This window comes from Anser anser (assembly GCF_964211835.1).
Source record: "Anser anser genome assembly, chromosome: 3".
Taxonomy (NCBI): Eukaryota; Metazoa; Chordata; class Aves; order Anseriformes; family Anatidae; genus Anser; species Anser anser.
This window is the reverse complement of record NC_139722.1, coordinates 29,900,995-29,926,891: the sequence shown is the minus strand read 5'-3', so window position 1 is coordinate 29,926,891 and position 25,897 is coordinate 29,900,995. Positions and strand designations below refer to the sequence as shown.

The 25,897-nt window shown below is 39.5% G+C and overlaps 1 protein-coding gene across 3 annotated transcripts in view; it reads right to left on the bottom strand.

The window, feature by feature from the left end:
* Positions 1–25,897, bottom strand: part of LOC310897022 (uncharacterized protein) — a 248,767-nt gene that overhangs the window by 203,516 nt on the left and 19,354 nt on the right. The window contains exons 3-5 of one of the 3 annotated variants that reach the window (XR_014581995.1): positions 9,490–9,570; positions 5,073–5,149; positions 2,923–4,403 (exon numbers count right to left, since the gene is read on the bottom strand). The gene's annotated coding sequence lies outside the window, so the exon portion shown is untranslated. Of the gene's footprint in view, positions 1–2,922; positions 5,150–9,489; positions 9,571–25,897 lie in introns of those variants that run through there. The other 2 variants (XR_014581994.1, XM_083830124.1) reach the window with 2 other exon arrangements.

Genomic DNA, 25,897 nt, shown 5'->3' with positions numbered 1-25,897 from the left:
AGAATTGAACTAGGTCAGAAAATATGAAAAAAAAGGCTTTATATATATAATAAAAACATTCTATGCATTTTGTATGATCCTATTTATAACGAAACACTAAAACATTTTAGAGAAGTTGTGATATGTCCATCACAGACTGCTTTGCAAAACACTATAGAATCTCTCTCTGGAGTGACATTCATTATTTTTAGCTATGGACTGGGAAGGGAGTATATGATATTTAAACCTTCTTTCATATAGTTTTATGATTTCCCTGTGACTTCCCTACCTAAAAATTACTAAGTATTTAGAAATCACATGCAAAACTTCATTAAATAAAAATTCAAATATTCATCAAATAAGTGTTTCTAAGTAATCATAAGATTCGGGAATGGAATAGAGTATGAGAAGATATAATAAAAAATGTTCAGAGACTTGCAATTCCAAGATAATAAAACTCCATAAGAAATCAAAACACTTGATCCACTTCTGTCTTTTAATCTTTCAGAGGATTCTGGGACTATCCAGTAAGTTACTACATCTGATCCTTTCCAGAGTTCATTCTGTATGTAATAGAGTACATGATGGAAAAGTATAAAAGTATTATCACTAGATGTTAGTCACAATTCAGTATTCAGAAGCCTCATGTGAAATTTGCAAGTCATCTCAAGTCCATTTTAGAGCGTTTGAAGCTATTTTCCTATGCATCATTAACCATTAATTGAATACTGGGTTGTTCACTTAATAGGACTACTATTTATAACTCAATTAGTAGTTCAAAAAGTTTAGAGGTGAAATTTTCATCCTATAGTCATCAATAGTAATTGTCCATTGGTGTCATCACTGTTGGAAGGTCATCAAGAAGCTTCTACAGTGGTATTAATAGCAGTGTACTGGATATATGTTAAATATTAATTTTTAAAATGATGGATATTTAAACATTAAACTAATTGTCTAATTCTTTCAAGAAGATGGGCATATCTCATGTTGGATATATTGACTTAAATTTGCTTATAAATCTATATATTTTCAAACAATATTTCTCATATTTACAACAATAGTTTTGTTAGAGTATTTGTTAAAATTATCTTGTTTCAGCTTAACAAGGATGTTAAATCATTAATGATTACATCACTGCATTTTTATATGTAAGAAATAGTTTTATATTCAAAACAACCATCTTTTTTTTCCATCTATAATAGTAATTACAAAAAATATTATGGATTTTTTTTTTCACTGCTTCTTATGGTAACATATTCCTTAGGAAGATGAATTGCAAACAAACAAAAAAAGCCCACAATGTGCAACTCAACTGTATTTTCTGTTTTACTAATCTACACAATTATTAATATTAGACATGCTCAAACTTTCTCTGGTAATTTGTAGGAAATAAAAAGTTAGTGTATACTGCGGTCACCAGAAAAAATATTTGATTTGTTAATATTAAGAAAAATAAAATATATACCTTGGTTTAAATGTATGATTTTAAATCAATATGCACTAACACCTAATTGGGGTGGGGAGCAGAGACAGCCTCTTCTCAGTGGTGTCCAGTGAAAGGGAAAGAAGCAATGGGCAAAAACTGAAATGTAGGAAATTTAAATAAAAACTTTTTGTAGTTGTTGTTGTTTTACTGTGAACATAGTCAAAGAGAGGAGCAGGTTGTGTTGTCCAGAAAGGCTGTGGTGTCTGCATCCTTGGAGAAATTCAGAACCTGAGGGGATTCAGCCCTAAGCAACCTACCATAGATGATCCTGCTTAAGCAGGGGGCTGGACATCTCCCTAGGTCCCTCCAATTATTTTGTGGAAATTCATGTAGAGAAATCTGAAGGGCAAATTTGATTCACTTTCCACAATATAAGTATTGAGAGAATTTGTACTCAAGCTGAAACTTAATGTTTTATTCTTTCTTCTGTCATGGGAATGCTAGGAGGTTTATATTACTCAAAAAAGACAGGAAAAAAAAAAAAAAAGGGTTTATTAATATAAGCACCCAAACTTTGTTTTCTGAATTTAAAGGGTAAGAAAATTTGTGATAGTAAAATATCTTGATGAATAATTCGGAGTGTAAAGAAGTGGTAGAAGTCATAAAGTCGCTCTTTGAACTGAAGCTTTGTGTCTGAACAACATGACCTTCCACATTTGAAACCATGATTTGTGTTTAATCTGTACTCCTCTAGGAAATTAATTTGGCCAGTAGTCCATGCTAGGGTACTGCTTCATACTCTTAAAGGATATTAACTGTAAAACATCCTCTGCTATTGATACACATTTTTGTACATAATGCAGTATGTTGAAATCTCTACTATAGACTAAGAATTGCAGTTATAGTGTCATCGACAAAATGTTTGAAGGGCAATAGTTATTAAAGTCATTGGACCTAACTGATAGTGGGCTAAGCTTACATAATTAAATCTGTCCTTGGCAAGTCACTAAGTCAGTCACAAGGCATTAGAGGATGAAGCACAAGCTTTGCAGCTAATCCAGGGCCTTTGACCCATTGACACAGGATCTTCTGTTTGACTTTGCTCTCCCTGGACCCTGGAGGAGAAAAAAGGGGAAAATAGGGTTTTTCTCTATTCACATGAGAAATATCCATATGCAGATATAGCTCCTGAAACTTGTGGAAAAAAATCTGGCTTCCATTGGCACCAGAATAAACATGAAAAAGGTTAGTTCAGGTCTTAGGCAAGTTTCTATAGCTCCTTCTGGATATGTTGCTTATTAACTATTTAGCGCTCAGTAATTAATTTGCTAGGCTAGTGACTACTTCTTTCCTTGGAATCTGGGAAAGAAAGCATCGAGACAGAAAATTACTTAGGTAAACCTAATGAATGAATCACAATGAGCAAACACTTTTTAATTGTTATTATGCATTTATTTATTGATGGAGTAATTCAATTAATGTCCTTTAAAAAAAATCCATTATAAGATTTGGAGACTAGGCCAACTCCTAGCATAGAGAAATGAGTCCAACTTTAGAGAGGCATGTTTCTATTAATTGTACAGGTAGCTTAAACTAAGTAAGTCAAGCTCAAATTATAAATTTTCAAACATGTAAATACAAGTGTTGTGGTTTAACCCGGCTGGCAGCTAAACACCACACAGCCGTTCGCTCACCCTCCCCCCTCCCTCTCTGGGATGGGGGAGAGAAACGGGAAAGTGAAGCCGGTGAGTTGAGATAAAGACAGTTTATTAAGACAGGAATATAATAATAACAATAATAATAATAATAATAGTATTAATAATAATAATGTGTATGAAACAAGTGATGCACAATGCAATTGCTCACCACCCGCTGACCGATGCCCAGCCTATCCCCGAGCAGCCGGCCCCCCTACCCCGGCCAGCCACCCCTATATATTGTTTAGCATGACGTCAGATGGTATGGAATACCCCTTTGGCCGGTTTGGGTCAGCTGTCCTGGGTCTGTCCTCTCCCAGCTCCTGCTGCACCCCTAGTCTGCTCGCTGGCAGGACAGAGCGAGAAGCTGAAAAGTCCTTGGCTTGGTGTAAACACTGCTCTGCAACAATTAAAACATCAGCATGTTATCAGCGCTCTTCTCATCCTAATCCAAAACATAGCACCCTACCAGCTACTAGGAGGATAATTAGCTCTGTCCTAACTGAAACCAGGACAACAAGGTACAGAAATCTTACAGCTTGTTAAATCTTAATTGAAAAGTTGGATCGCCATAACTTCTTCATGTCTACTAACAAGATAAATCAGAATTTTATTTTTATTTTTTAAAGTTGAATGACTTTGCAGGGGAAAACAAATTATCATTGTAATAGACTGCCAGACTGTTCTCTTTTCAGTGAGGGACAAGCATGTCCAAAATTAAAGATGGTTAGTCAACACTAAAGAACAGAAGTTACAACTCTTAAGAATAAATTGTTTAAAATATATACACCATATTTATCTGAAATAAAAACTACTTTGTCTCCAGTAACAAAAATGTTTTGTAAAATGCAGGAATAAATTATCTATGTTATTATTTTAATAATTATTTATTTTGCAGTACCATTTAAAATATTAACCTTAGTTCAAAGAAAGCAAGAATAAGAGACTACACCAATAACCAACCTACTTAAGTGCAAGTGATTTTCTGATTCAGGGAAATACATGTGTATTGCTTTCAACTTCGAACTTTAAAAGTCACATTTCACTCTGAGTGTATATTTGGGGTTATTTTTGGATGTCATCTCTTTCCTGTTCTTCCAAAGGATATTGTATGTACCCTTTTCTTTACATATCTGTGTTCAGAAACCAAAAGGAAAATATCAAAAAGTTAAATACTTCTGTGAATCATCAAAACTAGAAAGGCCATACTGAACCTTTTGATAGAGTCCTGGAGCAGATACCTCAACTGAATGACTCACCACTTCTTCTCTAACCCAAATATAGTATTAAAGGAGAAAGGACTGAAAGGAAAAAAAAAAAATCAAGAAAAGATTATGCCTTGCTTCTAGGATTCTAAGCATTAATAAACATTACTCTTTTCTATATATTCTTTAATTCTTAATGTTCTATTCACTGGAGGAACAAGGTTCTCAGTAAATTAATTTCCCTATTGTTCAATTTGAGTTTGATCAATTAGCAAGTACCATGTCTTCTATGTGTTTTGATAGCATCCAGAAAAATATGGTTGCATAACATCTGACACCTATAGATAATTACATAATGTTACAATACAATAACATTAAAAAAATAATAATCCTTATTTGCATGTTCATGATAAGATATTCTTTATATCTTCTGTCACTGGTCCAATGTTACAATATATGTTTTCTGTGGTCTGCCTAAGTACTTCAGTCCGTTGTGCTGTTCAAAACCATGTGGGTCTTCTCTATAAAAAAATCTTGCTACTCCTCATAGATATGGAAAACTCATAGTAAATTCCCTCTTGGAATATCTTTGATGCCTTTGCTTTGTTTCTCTGTTAACAGCAATCAGTCTTTAGTATCATCCACTGATGGTATTTCAGTCACGTTTGAACACAGCTACCCTGGGATTGCATAGAAAAAGGGATCTATAATGCAAAACAGACTTTACCATACACAAATATGTAAAGAATATAACTTGTCCCACACCTCCACTAGCATTTCCAATTCTTCTACATCTTCAGATTCTTCAGGCATTCTAAAAGAAGCAAATGCCATGGATAGTCCTGAAAAGACAGAAAATTGAATATATCACTGTTTCTCTAGAGATATGTTATCCATTTCGGCACTCATGAAGAATATTTAAAATGAAGGCATGAATCTTTACAGTAGCTACTGATCCCCTGGAAGAGTCTGCTGCAAATGAAATTCTGACTCCCAGGAAGTCATAAGACAGTGCAGATTGTTGATATTTTAGCTCTTAGCTTAAACGATTATATTTATATATATATATATATAATATAAAATATATGCAGAATAGACGCATACAAAATTTTCCTTTTGAATGTCACCAATTGTTTGTCTTGATCTTGTGAAAACAATATATTTGCATGTGTAATTGTATCTCATTTTATTTAATGCTTCTTCTCTTTCCAAAAGCTATAAGCCTCACTGTTCTTGTATATAACATTCAAACAGATTACATGATTTCACTTAGCTTTTCCTATCTGCATTACCTTTTATAAGATAGCTGCAGATGAACCTAAAATTGAATAAGGACTTTGATTAGGTAGAACTTTTAGATTAAGAAAAGTTTTTTCCTTTAGATAAATGTCTATTCTTCTATAAGCATCCTTTCAAGAAAAGAACGCTCATTATTGCTTATAAGTGTATTCCCAGCTGAATGTGTCTTTTCTCTTAACTGTTCACAGACAGAGGAATAAAAGACAATCTGAATGGAATACAAGCAAACATTTTTTTTTTCTTTTGATGATGATAATACAACTGCAATTCTGTTCCCTAAAAAGGATGGCATTGTACTACCACAGAAGCAGGGCTCCATATTTTTTGATAGGCACTATAAAAACTTACATTACTCTGTTCCAAATTGAACCGTTTAGGGAACCTGTTACTGCTGGATCACATCATTTTTCAGTAAAAAACTAAGCTGTGTATGTCCCTGGATACTATTATTGAAGGCTATAAAATGTACTACTGTAAGATCAACGAGGGTTGAGATGACTATATTCTCATGAGCTAAAGAAGACAATCAGTATGATAATTAGAGCATGTTAATTACTCTCCACTAGCAACAAAAAATGCAAATGATATACAGCAGGAAATTAACAGCAGTTACTGCTCAATATTGCATGACTTTTCCATTAAGTATAATATGAGAAGTTGTTAAATTATAGAAAATGAGAATAATGAAGTTGGAATATTAAAGAACCTTAGGTTTCCAGTCGGACTGTGTAAAGAACCATTAGGAAGGGTCCTGAAGATGTGATACTGTCCATGGAAGTTAGATATGCTTGTGTAATATCATTGGGGAAAACTTTTTACATTACTTTCTTTTTAATAGGTAGAACAAGACTGAATATTCTGTCTCAACTGGAAGGATTATAGTAACCTTTTCTGAAAAATGCATCTGCTGCAAAATAACTAACACAATTTAATCCCTTTTTCTGAAAAAAAAAAATAGATTGAAGTTGCATATGATGTTTTTGGTTTTGTTTTCTGAGAGCAAACAAGCTAACAAAACTGAAAGAGCTGATAATGAGACATGAAACAGCTTAAACCAAAGTCTGATGACTCTTGTAGCCTGAGGACTTAAACCAGTCCAAGTGAAAAAGCAGTGGGAGAAATTGTATGACTGTATATATACTCAGAAGTGTATTCTGAGGAGCACAGGTGTTCTCATAAAAATAATGACATGTTCTACTGTCAGCTACCAATGAAAAAAAGATAAAGAAATATTGACTTTCAATCAGTTATGTATTCTTTCAAAAACATGAAAAAAAATCCCATATATTAGAAACATTTAAAGAAACATAAAAAAACTGTTTATAATTTTCTACTGGCTTTAAGAGCCCTTTTATCAGGTTCTTTGACACATTAACTTGGGCTCTGTCAGTCTGATATAAAATATAGCCACAGATGAAACAATGCAAGACAAACTGGATTACGCAAAGAGCTTAAAACAAATATATAAACGAGGGTCTTGAATGAATACTTATAAAGTCTATTTTATTTTATTTTATTTTATTTTATTTTATTTTTAATGGAAAAAAATCTGCAGTATGATGTTTCATTGCCTTTTTTTATATATATAATTGTATTTACTAGTTTCAGCTTTGATATGGTTTAGTGGAGGACTTGTTTGTGTTAAGTCAGAGATTGGACTAGGTGATCTTGGAGGTCTCTTCCAACCTAGACGATTCTGTGATTCTGTGATTCTATTCTAGCAATAATTTCAGGTAGCTACTCACATATAATTAAGTTATGAGATGTAAAACATCTACTGTATTTATTTAGTCAATTGTTTTACTGGTTTATGTATGTTATAGATGTACTTAATGTCCCAGGATCACAGAAGTTAGAGAACAGAAACTTCTAAAAAAGCTTTTCCTTGCTTATAATTTCCAACAGCATCTCCACTTGTTTTTTTTGTTTGTTTGTTTGTTTGTTTTTCGTTTTTGTTTTTTTTGTTCATGATGTCATGAACATTTGTTAGAATTGGCTAAGGTAGGGAAAATGTGTGTTATTTTTGTTTTGTTGTGGGTTATTTTGTTTCTTCTTTCTTCTTCATATATATATATATATATATTTTTTTCTCTTTTCCCTAGCAATCATCATTCCAGCATTTCCCAGAAAAAAAAGGGCCCACTTCAGATTGTCTCCTACTTAGAAGCAGAACCAGCTTTCATGAGCTCACAAAATCAAGATATCAGAACGAATCAGGACACACATTAGAGATTAAATTATTTAATTATTTATAGACCTGAGGTGTTAAGCAAAAATAAATAAATGTTTTATGAACATCAGTTCAATTCCATATTGAAGCTACAACCAGTAGTACTCTTTTAGTCACAAAACCGAAATACAGCACCATACAGGCTACTAGGAAAAATCATGGAATCATAGAATATTCTGAGTTGGAAGATACCCACAGGGATCATTGAGTCCAACTCCTGACTCCACACAGGACCACCCCAAAATCTAATCATATGTCCTGAGTACATTGTTCAAACACTTCTTGAACTATGGCAAGCTTTATGCTGTGGCCTCTTGCCAGGGGTGCCTTTTCCAGCATCCGACAACCCTCTTGGTGAAGAACCTTTCCCTAACACCCAGCCTGACCCTCCCCTGTCCCAGCTCCATGCCGTTCCCTCGGGTCCTGTTGCTGTCCCCAGAGAGCAGAGCTCAGCGCCTGCCCCTCCGCTCCCCTCGTGAGGGAGCTGCAGGCCGCCATGAGGCCTCCCCTCAGCCTGCTCTGCTCTGGGCTGAAATAACCAAGGGACTTCAGCCACTCCTCATATGTCTTCCCTTCTAGATCCTTCACTATCTTTGTAGCCATCCTCTGGATGCTTTCTAACAGCTTTATGTCTTTCTTATATCGTGGTACCCAAAATTGTAAGCAATATTTAAGGTGATGCTACACCATTGCAGAGTAGACTGGGACAATCACTTCCCTCAACAAGCAAGAAAATTAAATCCACCCAAAAAAGAGCCACTATAACAGCAACAACAACATCAACAACAAAAATAGGCTTTAACATACGAAACAGAAAAAAGAACAGTCTTAAAATACTTTTTGTTTGTTTGTTTTGACAAAAGAGTAATTGTGTCGCTTCTCAAAGAAAATACTAGGTGGTATAGACTATGTATCATTCAAGAATTTCAGAAGATCTTATTACAGAAAAAAAAAAAAATGGTGTTACTTTGTGATTTTCAGCATCTGGAAACACCAGCTAATTTATAGGGAAATAAAGAGTGTTGTTACGGAGAGTAGTAAAACCAAATAATGGACCAAATGGCAGGACAGACTGCACAATCAACAAGTTTGCAAACAACACCAGACATTTGTGTGGGGTGGGTGGGGCTGTCAACACATTGGAGGACAGGGTTGCTACTGAAGATCTGAGATCTGTACAGGGTGTAGAAACAGGCTGACAAGAACCTTATGAAGTCCAAAAAGAGCAAATGCAAAAATCTGCTCTGGGAGAGGAACAAGCCCATGTACCCATGCATTCTGGTGCCAAAAATTAGCTTTGCAGAAAAGGCCCTGGGGATCCTGGTGGACTTGAGGTTGGCCCTGAGCCAGCAGGGTGCCCTTGTGGCAAAGAAGGCCAACAGTGTTGTGGGCTTCATTAGAATGACTGTAGCCAGCAGACTGAGGGAGGTAATCCCTCTTCTCTCTTCAGCACCAGCGAGACTGCAACTCACTGCCATGTTTTGGGCTTCCCAGTATGAGATGACATGGACATTCTGGAGCTAGTCTAGTGCAGGCCAACATGATTGTCATGGGGCTGGTGTACACGCCAGACAAGAGGAGGCTGAGAGACCAGAGTTGATTCAGCCTGCAGAAGAGAAGGATGAGGGAAACCTTGTTGCTGTCTACAGCTACCTGATCATCGGACAAGGAGAACTGGGACCCAGATGCTTCTTGAAGGTGTCCAGTGATAGGGTGAGAGGCAAGAAAGGCAAGCTGGAACAAGAGAAATTTGAATCAGACATAGGAAATTATTTATTTATTTATTTATTTTACCTTGAAGGTGACCAAACCTTGTACCAGGTTGTCCAGAAAGAAGTAGCATGTCCATCCTTGGAGGGTATTCAGGCCTCCACCAGACACAGCCCTGTACAAACTGACCTAATTAGTCCTGCTTTGAGCAGATTGTCCTTTCTAACCTGAACATTTCTTTGATTCTTTGATTCTTTGATATCATCTCCGTGTACAAATTTTAACTTTACAAAAAATTGCTATGTTGAAGAATGTAATAAAAACAGATATCTTTATATTTTATATGACAGATTGTGCTTACCTAACTAAGCATAACTTAAGTAAATTAGTATTAATTAGACTAGTCTTCAAGAAAGCTCTTTTATAGACTAATCTGAAAGCAACCATGCAAATGTATAAGAACATGTATAGAATCTTGGCCGAATGGTAAACTGTGGAAAAAGGATGTCTCTGAAACAGAATTACGTGAAGCACAAACGGTGTTTTTAGATGGCATAGCCACTTCACATGCACACACACATATAGAAGAAAAGAGAAGAAAACAAACAAACAAACAAACAAACAAACAAAACTACATTTACTGGATAGGACATTATTATTTGTAAGAGAGACTCTATGAACTGGGTTCATTGTGGATTTACTACTTTAAAGAGTAAATGAAAATTATTACTGCATCTTATCAATTACTATATCGTAGCCAGAAGAAATAATTGCCTTCCTGCTGGTGTAAGTTAAGAGGTGAATAGAGTTGTATCCCTGATAATGGTGTAGTACTTGAAGGATGAGTTGGAATGTCCTAAATACTGTGATGCAAGCAGTTATGATGAAAAGTTCCTTCTTAATTGTCAGTCTATACTTTAATTATGTGTAAATCTAGATAAAAAATCTATTTATCTTGAATCTGCAGAATGCTCTGTTTTGATTGTAAGCAAAAGTATTGTTCTAAAACAGCTCAACTCCTTCTGGAAATCATTAACCAGCAAGTCATTCTTTTCTTCTGTCTTTTCTCCTTTGGGTGTCATTTAGAATCTAAAAATAGCATTACAGTAATATTTGAATCTTGTTCGACATTCCATAGCTGAAATTATTCAACTACAGAATTATTGGCACAAATCAAAACATTTGCAGCCAAATACAAGCTGTTGCTGACTATACAATAGAAATCATGCTTGTCTGTTTTGTAACAACACTGTATTCCAGGTAGGCAATTGTTCTGCTAAAAAAACATCTTTTTGAGTATGTTGCAATAATGTTTTTTATTAAATATACATTTTAATTACTATTGTCGTTGATTCTTTGGCATTGGATCCACTGAAAATTCACTTGTCCATATTAAAAACATGTATACTGAGTTTTAGAGAACAGTTATCCATCTAGGTTATTCACAGTTTGCCAGTAGCTAATTTACAGGATAGAAATGTGGCATGTGAATTTTGGCAAATCCAGCATGCGTCATACAAAGCACTTTTCATTAAATAACTGCACTTATTTACTTAGAGTACACTTGAAACATATGAATATGACTGACATTCAGATGCCTTAAGTATACATTCATTTTATAATTTAAAATTCTATTTAGTAAGATAAAAATAAAATCCTGTCAGATCTCATATCACAAACACATCCACCTTACTCAAGACATGACTACTGCTGATTTTCCAATTATAGACTGGGAATTAAAGGAAAATTGTAGAAAAGAAAAGCGCATATGGAAATATTTTGTTGCTTTGTCTGGAAAAAAAAAAGTGCTAATGTGGGAAATGACAGAGAATTAGACATTTTGAAATTACATTACATTTTGAATTAGACATTTTGAAATAGAACTGAAATAGCATTTTCTATCTAGACTCGTGAAACAGACAACCTTTTTTTTTTTTTTTGTAAATATACAGTTTCTTTATACTTATCAAAACCATACATCTAGGGAAAAAAAAAAAAAGAGAGAGAGAGCAAGGATATGAACTTTTCATGGTCTAAAAATGAACACAAATGAAACATTTAGAAAAGACTATTGCTTTTTATCTCCATTGTCCTGGTTCCAGTTAGGACAGAGTTAATTTTTCCTCACAGTAGCTGGTAGGGTGCTATGTTTTGGATTAGGATGAGAAGAGCGCCGATAACATGCTGATGTTTTAATTGTTGCAGAGCAGTGTTTACACCAGGCCAAGGACTTTTCAGCTTCTCGCTCTGTCCTGCAAGCGAGCAGACTAGGGGTGCAGCAGGAGCTGGGAGGGGACAGACCCAGGACAGCTGACCCAAACTGGCCAAAGGGGTATTCCATACCATCTGACGTCATGCTAAACAATATATAGGGGTGGCTGGCCGGGGTGGGGGGCCGGCTGCTCGGGAATAGGCTGGGCATCGGTCAGCGGGTGGTGAGCAATTGCATTGTGCATCACTTGTTTCTTACACATTATTATTATTAATACTATTATCATTATCACTATTATTATTATTGTTATTATTATATTCCTGTCTTAATAAACTGTCTTTATCTCAACTCACCGGCTTCACTTTCCTGTTTCTCTCCCCCATCCCAGAGAGGGAGGGGGGAGGGTGAGCGAACGGCTGTGTGGTGTTTAGCTGCCAGCCGGGTTAAACCACAACATCCATGATAAATGATCTTTCTATAGATTATATTGTTTCAATTGTATTGACTACTAACGTTTCATCTTCAGTAGAATTCTTTAAAAGTTGAGATACAACTTAAAACCTTAGCTGATATCTATTGGAACTCAAGTTCTCTGCTTTCACCATTTCTATTCAAACATACATACCTAAGTATAGGCAGAATTTCCAATGTATCATAAAATATAATGTCAGAAATTCTGATGAGAATAGAGAAATGGGGAGTCATTTTTTGTGTGCCTACACAACAAAATCTTCATAAAAGATTTTTAAAAAAAAAAAAGCACATGAAATAATTCAATATCATAGTAACTAACTAACTACTATATATATATATATATATATATATAATGATACTAGAGTTGTCAACAATCAGGTACTCTTCATTCAATTATAATATACTATCTGTTAACAGTTTGAGGATCTAGCTAAAGATACTATCTAGATAAAGATACTTATTTTCAAATTGAACCAATACATTTTCCCCACCAATCCATGATTCCAAAGATTCATTTTCACATGTCCACTTATCATCTACTTTCATCTATCTATCATCTAGTGGTTTGTAGTTTCCTCATCCAAAAAGGGGCTTTATGTTAGTCATTGTTGTGTTTCATACTCTACATATCCTCTTACTAACACTGAGAAATATTTATTCTAATCCCCTTTTTTTTAAATAAGAAAAAACTATCAACATGCATTTTACTATTTTCAGTCATCACTAAAACTATTTTCATGTCACTTTTATTTGTGTTTGTCACATTCCTTGTATAAAATTATTTAATTTCCCAGAGTCAATAATGGATTATTAAATCTGTGACACATAATTGTGAATCTGGACCATGTTTACACTTTAAGAATTGGGAGCACTTTCCATGTCTGGATAATCATTCCAGCCATAGAACAATGGAATAATTCAAGAGGGAAAGGACCTCAGCAGGTCTCTGCTCCAACTATCTGCTCAAAACAGGGTCAGCCATGGGGACAGACCAGCTTGCTCAGGGTTTTATCCAACTTGATTTAGGAAATCTCAACTGATAAGGACTACACAATATATCTGGGCAAACTCCTCCATTGGACCATGCTTTGGGGAAAAAAGGTTTTCCTTACACTCAATCTGAACAACTGTTGTCTCATCTTAAGCACATTCTCATGTCCTCCTGCCAGAAGTAGTTGTGAAGAACCCACCTTCATCTCTCCATAGGCTATAGGGGTTGCTGTTAGGTCCCCCCAAAGATATCTCTTCTCCAGGTTGAATAAACTCAGTTCCCTCCACATCTCCTCGCAGGACTAGTGCTTTAGCCTACAGGTAGCTCTGTATCATCTGCTAAACTCACTCCAGCCTATCAATGTTTTCCTTATATTGGGAGACTTGATTATATTGGAAACAGCACTCTAGATGAGGTCTGTTGAATGCTGAGCAGAGGATAATCCCATCCCTTAATCTACTGGCTATGGTTCATTAAAAGAGCCAATTTAACAGATTATTAGATTTGGCCTCTAACAGATTAACAGCTTTCTACTGCTTTTCATTTAGTAAGGCTAAAGTAAAGGTAGTGCTCTGGCAGTTCCTAAGAAACTGTGTCAGCTGTGCTTTATCAAAGAGTTCCTGGAGCCTTTGTTCTAGCTCACTCTTGTTTAGGGACAGTCAAGCATAGACAGGCTCAGAGTGCAACTTTCGGAGGCAGGCAACTGATACAACAGTTCATGTAGCTAGGCATGAAGAAGTACCTAGTAAGCTTTCTCCTTCTAGCATGTGTATTTCTAGAAATGCCAGTCACAGGATATGGTCCTTAGGTGCTGCTGAGTATAGTGTCTCTTCGCTGAACTCATGAACCGAGGTGGAATTTCAGGAGGAGTATGCAGTTCTGTAAAACCTAAGCTGTAGGGAGTGCCTGGGGCATTTTGCTTGGAGCACATGATCTCTTCAGAGCCTGTGCAACTTAGTGAAGGATCTGTAGGAGGAGAAATCTCAGTATTGAGATTCAGTACTGTACAGTGTTAGATAGGTTGAGAATGAAGTTGACCAGATCTTCCATTGTGACAAAAGCTGGAAGCTGGTGGCTTCTACCATGAGGTAAGTAAGTGCCTTCTTCCATGAGACTCCCTCATGACGTGTATTTACAGAATAGGTCCACTGCCATCATAGCTGATAACGAGTTGGGTGCATTCTCTAAAGAAGTGTCTCTGGTGGCTGAGGAACCAGAACCACCCAGAACCACTAGAAGGAAGCAGCAAGTGCTTGTGGTAGGAGACCCCAATCTGCTGACCTCATCTACGGAGGTCTGCTGCTTATGTGGGGCCCACATTCAGGAGGCTGTGAAGGGGCTTGTTAAGTGAAAATGAAGAGCAACAAGAGCAAGCACAGACACTTCTTCCAGCTGCTCTTTTTCTCCATAGGTTCGTGCCCGGTGCACTGCGCCAATAAGCACACAGAGTCGGAATCCACATGATGGCCCAGAACCACTTGTGTCTGGCTTCTGAGGCTATGCCTGGGACTTGGGGTCTCTGTCCAGGCTGGGGGATGCATTTGCCACTTTCCCCTTTGAAGGTTCAGCCAGCAGAAAAAATGAGCTTGCATTCCAGAGACACACAGATACGGGATACTGACATGACTGCCCCAGCCAAGGGCTGCCTTCAGCAGCACTTATGCACAGGACTCACATAGAAGAGATTCAGACAGCCAAGACCCCTTCCTCCTAACCAGCTGGTAGAGACACCAGTGAAGGCACATGCATGGCACTCTCTGGGTTTACAAGCACACAGATATTCATGGATCATTTGAGTAGCTGGTACAGTCCCTCCATCCATCCAGCACCCACTACCTGTGTCCAGAGGGAACCAAATTCTTCTTATTAATACAGCTGGCAAGATAAGAAGCAGTGGGCACAAATTAAAACAAATTCCAACAGAACATAAGAAATTATTATTATTATTATTACTACTATTATTACTATTACTATTATTGTTATTATTATTACTATTATTATTGTTATTTAATATGCTGTGAGAGTGGTCAAACACTGGAATGGGTTGTCCAGATAGGTGGTGGGGTTCTGCTACAGGCAACCCGACCAGGAATACTGAGCAGATCAGGCCCTCTATAGGTAGATAGGAGCAGCCTCATGTTCACAAGCCTTGGTCCTCATGGGAGAATTCAGCCACCCCAATATCTGTTGGAGGCATAAGCAGGCATAAGCAATCCAGGAGGTTCCTGGAACATGTTGGTGATAATTTCCTTCTCCAAGTGGTAGAGGAGCCAACTAGGAGAGGTGCTGTGCTGGATCTCGTTCTCACCAACAAAGAGGGACTTGCAGGCAATGTGAATCTCAAAGGCAGCCTTGGCTGCAGTGATCATGAAATGGTGGAGTTCCTTTGGGCAGTGAAAAGGGCGCACAACAACCTCACAGCCTGGACTTCAGGAGAGCAGACTTTGACTTCTTCAGAGATCTCCTTGGCAGAGTACCATGTAAGGAAGAGAGGCCCAAGGATATTATTCAAGGTCTAGTATTCACACCACCTCCAAGCTCAAGAGCAATGCATCCCAACAAAGAGAAAGTCGGGCAAAAACACCAGGATGGCTGAATGAATGAACAAGGAACTCCTGGCCAAACTCAGACACATAGAAAAAGAAACCTACAGAGGATGGAAGCAAGGACACGTAAAGTGGGAGGAATACAGAGACACTGTCTGAGCAGCCGGGGATTAATTTGGAAAGCTAAAGCCCTGACAGAATGACATCTGTCTGGGAATATCAAGGGCAACAAGAAAGGCTTCTGTAAGTATGTCAGCGATAAAAGGAAGATCAGAGAAAAAGTAGGCCCCCTCCTGAAGGAAACAGGAGATTAGTTACCTGGGACATGGAGAAGGTTGACGTACTTGGTGACTTTTTTGCTTCAGTCTTCACCGGCAAGTACTCTATCCAAACTGCCCAAGTCACAAAAGGCAAAGGCAGGGACTGGGAGACTGATAAACCGTCCACTGTAGGAGAAGATCAGGTTCAAGACCATCTAAGGAACCTGAAGGTGCACAGTTCCATGGAACCTGATAAGAGCTATCTCAGGGTCCTGAGTGAACTGGCAGATGTAGTATCTAAGCCACTCTCCATCATATTTGAGAAGTCGTGTCAGTCAGTTGAAGTTCCCAGTGACTGGAAAAGGGAAAAGTAATTCCAATTTTCAGAAAGGGAAAAAAGGAAGACCTGGGGAAGTACAGACCAGTCAGCCTTACATCTGTGAGCCTCACCTGGCAAGATCCTCCTGGAAACTATGCTAAGGCACAAGGAGAACAGAGAGGCGATAAAAACATTTCTCTCTGTGGCAAGGTTGAGCTGTGTAACGTGTCTTATAACTAAACATGACCAAATATCTTGAAGTATAATCTCCAAAGAGAAGTGAAAATAATTTTATTTTTTTTTTTAAGAGAAATAAGAAACTGCCAGGAGTTATCGAGATTCTTTTAAGCATTTCAGTATACTGTTTCTCCTGACTTATTGTAAACTGGACAAAAATAGAGAAAAAGATACATGGTCTGACCAAACCTAAGAATTTGCCTTTATTTTAGTTAATCACACCACAGAATCACAGAATCACAGAATCACAGAATCGTCTAGGTTGGAAGAGACCTCCAAGATCACCCAGTCCAACCTCCGACCTAATACTAACAAGTCCTCCACTAAACCATATCACTAAGGGCTACATCTAAACGTCTCTTAAAGACCTCCAGGGATGGTGACTCAACCACTTCCGTGGGCAGCCCATTCCAATGCCTAACAACCCTTTCGGTAAAGAAGTTCTTCCTAATATCCAACCTAAACCTCCCCTGGCACAACTTTAGCCCATTCCCCCTCGTCCTGTCACCAGGCACGTGGGAGAATAGACCAACCCCCACCTCTCTACAGCCTCCTTTAAGGTACCTGTAGAGAGCGATGAGGTCTCCCCTGAGCCTCCTCTTCTCAAGGCTGAACAATCCCAGCTCCCTCAGCTGCTCCTCGTAAGACTTGTTCTCCAGACCCCTCACCAGCTTCGTCACCCTTCTCTGGACTCTCTCGAGCACCTCCATGTCCTTCTTGTAGCAAGGGACCCAAAACTGAACACAGTACTCGAGGTGCGGCCTCACCAGAGCCAAGTACAGGGGGACAATCACTTCCCTAGACCTGCTGGCCACACTGCTTCTTATACAACACAGGATGCTGTCGGCCTTCTTGGCCACTTGAGCACACTGCTGGCTCGTATTCAGCCGACTATCAACCAGTATTCCCAGGTCCTTCTCTGCCAGGCAGCTTTCCAACCACTCATCTCCCAGCCTGTAGCGCTACTTGGGGTTGTTGTGCCCCAGGTGCAGGACCCGGCACTTGGCCTTGTTGAACTTCATACAGTTGACCTCAGCCCATCGGTCCAGCCTATCCAGATCCTCCTGCAGAGCCTTCCTACCCTCGAGCAGATCGACACACGCACCTAACTTGGTGTCGTCTACAAACTTACTGAGGGTGCACTCAATCCCCTCATCCAGATCATCGATAAAGATATTAAAGAGGACTGGCCCCAGTCCTGAGCCCTGGGGGACTCCACTAGTCACTGGCCTCCAACTGGATTTGACTCCATTCAGCACAGCTCTCTGGGCCCGGCTATCAAGCCAGTTTCTAACCCAGCGAAGCGTATGCCAGTCCAAGCCACGAGCAGCCATTTTTTTGAGCAGAATGTTGTGGGAAACGGTGTCAAAAGCCTTACTGAAGTCAAGGTAGACCACATCCACAGCCTTTCCCTCATCCACCAAGCGTGTCACTTTGTCATAGAAGGAGATCAGGTTCGTCAAGCAGGACCTGCCTTTCATAAACCCATGCTGACTGGGCCTGATCGCCTGGTTGCCCTGCAAGTGCCGCATGATGACCCTCAAGATAATCTGCTCCATGAGCTTCCCTGGCACTGACGTCAAACTAACAGGCCTATAGTTCCCCGGGTCTACCCTCCAACCCTTCTTGTAGATGGGCATCACATTTGCTAGCTGCCAGTCGACTGGGACCTCCCCTGATAGCCAGGACTGCTGATAAATGATGGAAAGCGGCTTGGCCAGCTCCTCCGCCAGTTCTCTCAGTACCCTCAGGTGGATCCCATCCGGCCCCATCGACTTGCGTACATCCAAGTGCTGTAGCAGGTCACCAACCATTTCCTCGTGGATAGTGAGGGCCACATCCTGCTCCCCATCCCCTTCCACCAGCTCAGGGTACTGGGTATCCAGAGAACAACTGGTTTTGCCGCTAAAGACTGAGGCAAAGAAGGCATTAAGCACCTCAGCTTTTTCCTCATCCCTTGTAACTAAGTTTCCCCCTGTATCCAGTAAAGGATGGAGATTCTCCTTAGTCCTTCTTTTGGTGTTGATGTATTTGTAAAAACATTTTTTGTTATCTTTAACGGCAGTAGCCAGATTGAGCTCCAGATAAGCTTTGGCCTTTCTAATTTTGTCCCTGCACAGCCTCGCAACAGCCTTATAGTCCTTGTGAGTGGCCCGCCCTCTTTTCCAAAGATTATAAACCCTCTTTTTTCTCCTAAGCTTGAGCCACAACTCTCTGTTCAGCCAGGCCAGTCTTCTTCCACGCCGGCTCGTCTTTGGGCACGTGGGAACAGACTGCTCCTGAGCCATTAAGATTTCCTTGAAGAGCGCCCAGCCTTCCTGGACTCCTCTGCCCTTCAGAACTGCCTCCCAGGGGATTCTGCCAACCAGTGTCCTGAACAGCTCAAAGTCTGCTCTCCAGAAGTCCAAGAAAGCAGTTTTACTGAACCCCCCCCTGACTTTGCCAAGAATAGAGAACTCTAACATTTCGTGGTCACTCTGCCCAAAACAGTTTCTGACCACCACATCTCCCACCAGTCCTTCTCTGTTTGTGAACAGAAGGTCTAGCAGGGCACCTCCCCTGGTAGGCTCTCTAACCAGCTGCGTCAGGAAGCTATCTTCCACGCTCTCCAGAAACCTCCTAGACTGCTTTCTCTGGGCTGTGTTGTGCTTCCAGGATATGTCTGGGAAGTTGGAGTCCCCCACGAGAACAAGCGCTGATGATTTTGCAACTTCTGCCAGCTGCCTGTAGAACTCCTCATCCGTCTCCTCATCCTGGTTTGGCGGTCTATAACAGCCCCCCACCAGGATGTTTGCCTTGTTGGCCTTCCCACTTATCCTAACCCACAGAGACTCAACCTTATCAGTCCCAGCCTCAAGTTCCACAACATCAAAACACTCTCTAATATATAATGCTGTCTGTCCCTTCTGAAGAGCCTATAGCTAGACATTGCAGCACTCCAGTCATGAGAGTGGTCCCACCACGTTTCTGTGATGGCAACCAAGTCATAGCCTGCCTACTGCACGATGGCTTCCAGCTCCTCTTGTTTGTTACCCATGCTGTGTGCATTAGTGTAGATGCACTTCATTTGGGCCATTACCTTCTCCCCCGGCCTTGCCATTGTTCCCCCTGGCACAGCTCCAACAAGCCTTATTTCAGTCCCGTCCCCCTTCTTACCTAGTTTAAAGCCCTCTCAATGAGCCCTGCCAGATTCTGGGCTAGGATCCATTTTCCCCTTAGAGATAGGGACCAGTCTGCGGCCATCAGGCTGGGTGCCGAGTAAAGCACCCCATGGTGAAAAAAAACAAAATTTCTGTGTTGGCACCAGCCTCTGAGCCACGTGTTAATCAGGCGGGCTTTCCGTGTCCACTCTGTACCCCTCCCTGCTATTGTAGGGATGGACGAAAACACCACCTGTACTCCCGCTCCATCCACTAACTGTCCCAGTCCCCTAAAGTCCCGTTTGATAGCCTTCAGGCTTCTCTCTTCAATATTATCACTGCCAGCCTGGACTATCAAAAGCGGATAGTAGTCAGAGGGGAGAACCAAGCTGGGAAGCTTTCTGGCAACATCCCTGACCCTGGCCCCAGGGAGGCAGCAGACTTCTCTACGGGTAGGGTCAGGCCGACAAATAGGGCCCTCTGTCCCCCGGAGAAGGGAGTCGCCTACAACAATTACCCTTCTGTCTTTCTTGGTGGAGGCAGTCCTGAGGCGTGGAGTCGACCTCCTCGCCCTAGGTATCCTCCTGGGTAGACTTTCTACCCACCGGTCTCTCAAGCTCTAGGGCCTCAAACCTGTTGTGTACTCGCACCTGGGAAGGTGGGGGCGGTAGAGGGGGGCATCTCCTGTGAGGTCGAGCAGGGACCTGTCTCCATTCCTTCTTAATTCCTAGGTCCCCTCCCTCTGCCCGACAGGGCAGGGGGTCCACCCCCATTTGGGTCCATGGGTGGACCCCCATGGTCCACCAGAGAGGAAAAAATTAAAAAATGAATAAAGTCATGGTGTATTTACATAAGCATTCATATAAACCACTCTCAGCACCTTACCTCTCTATATCCTGAAGCCAGACCTGCCCTCTTTATTCTTAAAAAGACCAGAGAATGAATTGTGAGTTACGAAGTTGAAGATTATTTATGGGATGATGACATTTATGAAATGCAACTGCAGATGATACTGTTTAAAAGCAGTTCCCTCCTCTGTGTCACTAGATATATGTTACACTCCAAACCTTCTTATAGACGATAATGGAGCATAGTGTATATATGTGGAACAAAGAATTTATTAGCCTTGTTAAAATCTTAAAAACCCAATGAAAATACAAAAGTTATTAGTAGTCCAGTCACAGTGGTACTACAAGACTTCACAGTACAATTACTGCTACAATTAAGTAGGAGCTGCCCCTTTTATCAGAGGTTATGCTCTCCTTTCTCACACCCCTCTGGATCTAAGGTTGACCATGTCAGTCCTCAGACAGGGGTAGCACAGGGACCTGCCAGCATTCTGCCTTCTTCACCAGAAGGTTATGATGGTGAGGGGAACCTTTCCGCCAAACCTGGGGTCTGCTTGGGTTTATCTATGTAAGTTTTCTCATCCAGCCTGTATCCTTCTGGGCTGCTGGCTGCAGCCTGGCAGTGGCCCCAGCACCGTGCACACAAAAGGCTGTTGTTCCTCAGGCAGTGACTGCAGGAGGTGGTACTGTCACCCTCTCTCGAGCGGGGCCATGCGCAGAGCTGAAGCTCAAGCAGAGCACCAGCAGCTTCTGGGCCCCTGTGCAGGGATTAAAACAATGAAATCCAGCTCAGGCCAAGGCCATGCTGAGCTTCTGCACTGCTGGGTCAGCACACAGACAGGGCATTCCCCTGGTAAGGACAGAAATCATATTTACTGGGCTACAGGGGAAAAAAAAAAAAAAAAAAAGGTGGGGGGTGGGGGGCCAGGGAGTTTAATCATGTTAAAAGTTGTAGGTTAAATGTATACATGTGTATGTATAGTGTTAATCCTTTGTTTTTCTGTCTACTGGAACTGAGGTAATGTTTCAGGGCTATGTTCTCAAAGAAAACAATGCAATAGACTAAATATTTTTTTTTCTACCTTTCTTCACACTTCCTTCCAAACCTATTTATTTAATAATTCAAAGCCAAAATTTCTATCCTTTGCCAATAACAGACTACAGGGCAAAAATGCTTTACCCTTCCTTTCATTGCATGCAGTCTAATAGCTCTTTACTTTCCAGTGATTATGCCACTTTAATTTTTAAGTGGTTTGTGCAAAATTAATTAGCATTACAAACAGCCTTAGTTTCCCCTGACTGAGTAAACAAAATTTGGTCAAAAACCTGGAATAATAGAATTAAGTCACTTGCTTGGAATGTTTTTGATAACAACAGCATCAGTTAAAAAGACATCTCTCTTGTGTATGATGTTTGTCAATTCAGTATACACATTGTTCCAATACATCTATTATTGCTTCTAGTAGGATTGTATTGTAGAGTTTGTTAAATCATTGGTCTACAAATCCCTGTTCAGAGAATATGTTTGATTAAACTAAGACCTAGTGAAAGCATGGGGAAATTTATCTGAATGACCAAAAGACACGTTAAAAAAAAATAATAATAACAACAGAGCATTAGCTAACAAATGCACTACAAAGCCTGAAGAACCATGCTTGGCAGCTGATATATTTGGGAATGTAAAAAGAGAAGAAAAGAAAAAAAAAAAATTATATAAGAAGGAATGGAAAAATAGAATGACATGATATGTCAGCTAGAGATGTTTAAAGGTTTAGGAGTGGTTTAAAGTTTAGCTGAAACATATATTTCCTCCCATCCTTGCATCTTTGATGTGGGGAATTCACATTTACATGGGACTTCCTTTTCATTTTGGATGACTTGATTTTTTTCTGTGGGAAGAATATACCAGCTCTAGTCCAATCAAGCAAAATAATAGTCCAAGCAACTTGGTGGGTAAAATTTTCTGGGCTTGAAATTAAAACAAAAGTTTACATTAATATTTCTTTTAACCTTCAGATGTCTTCAGCAGATTATTTCAACACAGACTTCTTGTTTCTTGCTTTTGAATATTATTTAATTAGACGTAGAAAAATCCATATGGATATGGGATATGCCCAAGGGTACCAGAGGAGCTGGCTGGTGTTACTGAAAGGCCAACCTCCATAATTTTCCAAAGTTAATGGAAAAATTGGAAGAGTTTTCTGATGGCTAGAAAAAGGCGAACATCACACCCATGTTCAAGACGGGGGATCGAGGCAAATGCGTCGCTGGGAACGTTGTGAAGTTGCTAAACAGTAGCAAGTGCAGTCTCTCAGGAATAAGTACTGCAACCAATAATGTTTAATTTATTTAACAGCAAGGATGGTGAGACAGGATGTACTCTCAGCAAATTTGCGGTTAACACAAAAGATGGGGGAAGAACATTTACATGGTGGAGGGCGGGGCTGCTACTGAAGATCGGGGATCTGTACAGGGTGTAGAAACAGGCTGACAAGAACATTATAGAGTCCAGCAAGAGCAAATGCAAAAATCTGCTCTGGGAGAGGAATAACCCCATGTACCCATGCATTCTGGTGCCAACCAGCTAGAAAGCAGCTTTGCAGAAAAGGCCCTGGGGATCCTGGTGTTGTGTGCTGCATGAGAAGGACTGTAGCCAGCAGACTGAGGGAGGTAATCTCTCTCCTCTCTTCAGCACCAGCGAGACCACAACTCACTGCCATATTTTGGGCTTCCCAGTACGAGATGACATGGACATTCTGGAGCTAGTCTAGTGCAGGCCAACAGGATTGTCATGGGGCTGGTGTACACACCAGACAAGAGGAGGCTGAGAGACCAGAGTTGATTCAGCCTGCAGAAGAGAAGGATGAGGGAAACCTTGTTGCTGTCTACAGCTCATCGGATAAGGAGAATTGATAGGGTGAAAGGCAAGGGAGGCAAGCTGGAACAAGAGAAATTCCAATCAGACATAGGAATTTATTTATTTATTTATTTATTTATTTATTTATTTATTTATTTATTTATTTTACCTTGAAGGTGACCAAACCTTGTACCAGGTTGTCCAGAGAGAAGTAGCATGGAGGTAATACCTCCTTGAGCTAATACCTCCTTGGAGGTATTCAGGCCTCCACTGGACACAGTCCTGTACAAACTGACCTAATTAGTTCTGCTTTGTGGAGCATGTTGGACTAGATGACATGAGGCTCCTTCTGACCTGCATATTTCTTTGATTCTGGGTTCTGATATTATTTTGCTTGTGGAAAATTATACTCGTTTCATGATTTTGACTGAAATAACCTGAGTGGCATGGAAATCCAAGTCTATTCCTTTAACCTACCAATTTGGATTTCATATAACGGCTCTAGAGAGTAATTGCTGTTTCTGTTTAAATTCTGAGTATGTTTCATTTTAGACAAAATTTAGATGCCACAAAGTATGGGTTAGAACACACACACTTGAAGATGGTTTTTGAATTTTCATTCATGGATAACTAGGTATACTGATTAGGTAGCACTGGAAACTAAACATAGACTTTTTTCATCTTAGCTGTAATGCCGTTTCACTAAGCTGCAAAATCAGACCTTTTTCTTGTCTCATGTTATATATATATTTTTCATTTTCTATAAAACCCATAAAATGATGAAGTTTTCAACACTCTGATATAACTAAGGAAATTTCCAGCCATCTGAGTGATATGAGTATCAACTGTTTTAGTGAGAGGACCTTGATCTCCTGTGGTCTAGAGAAATGATCTGAGAAATGCTCATTCCTTCTGTGGTTTTTGTAGTCCAGACAATTAAAATAACAACAACAATAAAAAAATGCAGTAAGGCAGAAATGAAAGTTTATTGATATCTGTATGGTAATTGCTTTTGTAAAGTTGAAAATGTATGAATAGAAGGACTCATCAATGCCAGACAGAGGGACTGAATGCCTTGTCAAAATCATTGTTCTTAATATTTCATGTATCTTGATTTCACTGGCAACATTTAAATCCAAAATAGGAGCTAGAAAGCATTAAAGCTTGCATTTTTAAAGACTTGGGATGAAGATATTTAACGATACCTAATTTATCAGATATATCAGATATAATGATACTTCTAACAAATGATATTGAATATTTTATCACTGGCACAAGAAGAAGTTAAAAACAAAAATACTCCTCTGTATATTAATATTCTGGTTTTGCTTATCAATAATTCATCTTGTTCTTGTGGCTACTACTCGGTGTGAACTCTGTGTCCTAGATCTGAATAAAAGCTGACTATCCACCCCAGTTCTGATAGAAAGATCTTTAGTCACATATAGATCCTGTAGCTGGGAGGATTCCCATCCCATTTTTAAATTAATTTCCGTTTTGTTTTGTTTTACAAAGCACTGATGTCTGGAGGTATGCTTCATTTTGACTATAGCTTGGGCTTCTACTATAGTCCTCTGAGGAAGTGTTGCAATAATACTAAGAAAAAAAACACCACCAACAACAACAACAAGTAAAAAAACCCACCACATTTCTTGTATAAGTCAGGTCAAATATGCCATTATTTCGGGCAGTTTGGGTTCTGATTGCATTCCTTGCTCTCATAGAATTAGATGGCTGAGAGTGTCAGAGCTTATGGGAAGAGAAGAAAAACCTTGCATAACTTTCTAACTCACAGCAGAACCTAGCAAAAATATACCCAATGTCATTTGAACACTGATAGCACATCAGCATGTAACTCTCAAGCAATGAAGTACCAATCTGTCGTCTGACAGGATAACATAGGCACACAAGTTAGTACTGAATGCAATTGCAGTCAGGTGAGTTAACGGGCCATATGTTCCTGGAAATTAGGGAGTAAGCTTGAAAGGAAGCCTAATATGCATTCTCCCTTTTTGGTATATTAACCACTTTCAGATATGATATATATCATTGGGGAGGCTTTTTTTTTTTTTTTTTTTTCCCCTTTCACCTAAGCTTTTTGTCAGGAAATTTAATTTAGATTCATTCCACTTATCTTTTGGCACATTCCTGAGGAGACCTAGACAAAACCTGACAAACCTAGACAAAAAAAAAAAAAAAAAAAAAAAAGCATAAGCTGTTTCTGTATTTAACAGTGGCACCTCAAGAGAGAAATTCAAATGAACTAAGATCTGAATCATGCTGTGGAGACCCTAATTCTCTCAAATAAGTATTAAGAGAGCCTTGAGTGGCTATGCACCTAACTCAAATGTCTCTGTTTGAAGCCTAAAGTGAGGTTGAATAAATCCAGATTTAGTGCTGTTTTGTGCAAATAGAGGATCATAACCCTTCAGACCCATGGAAAATTAATTAAGAAGGTACTAACAGG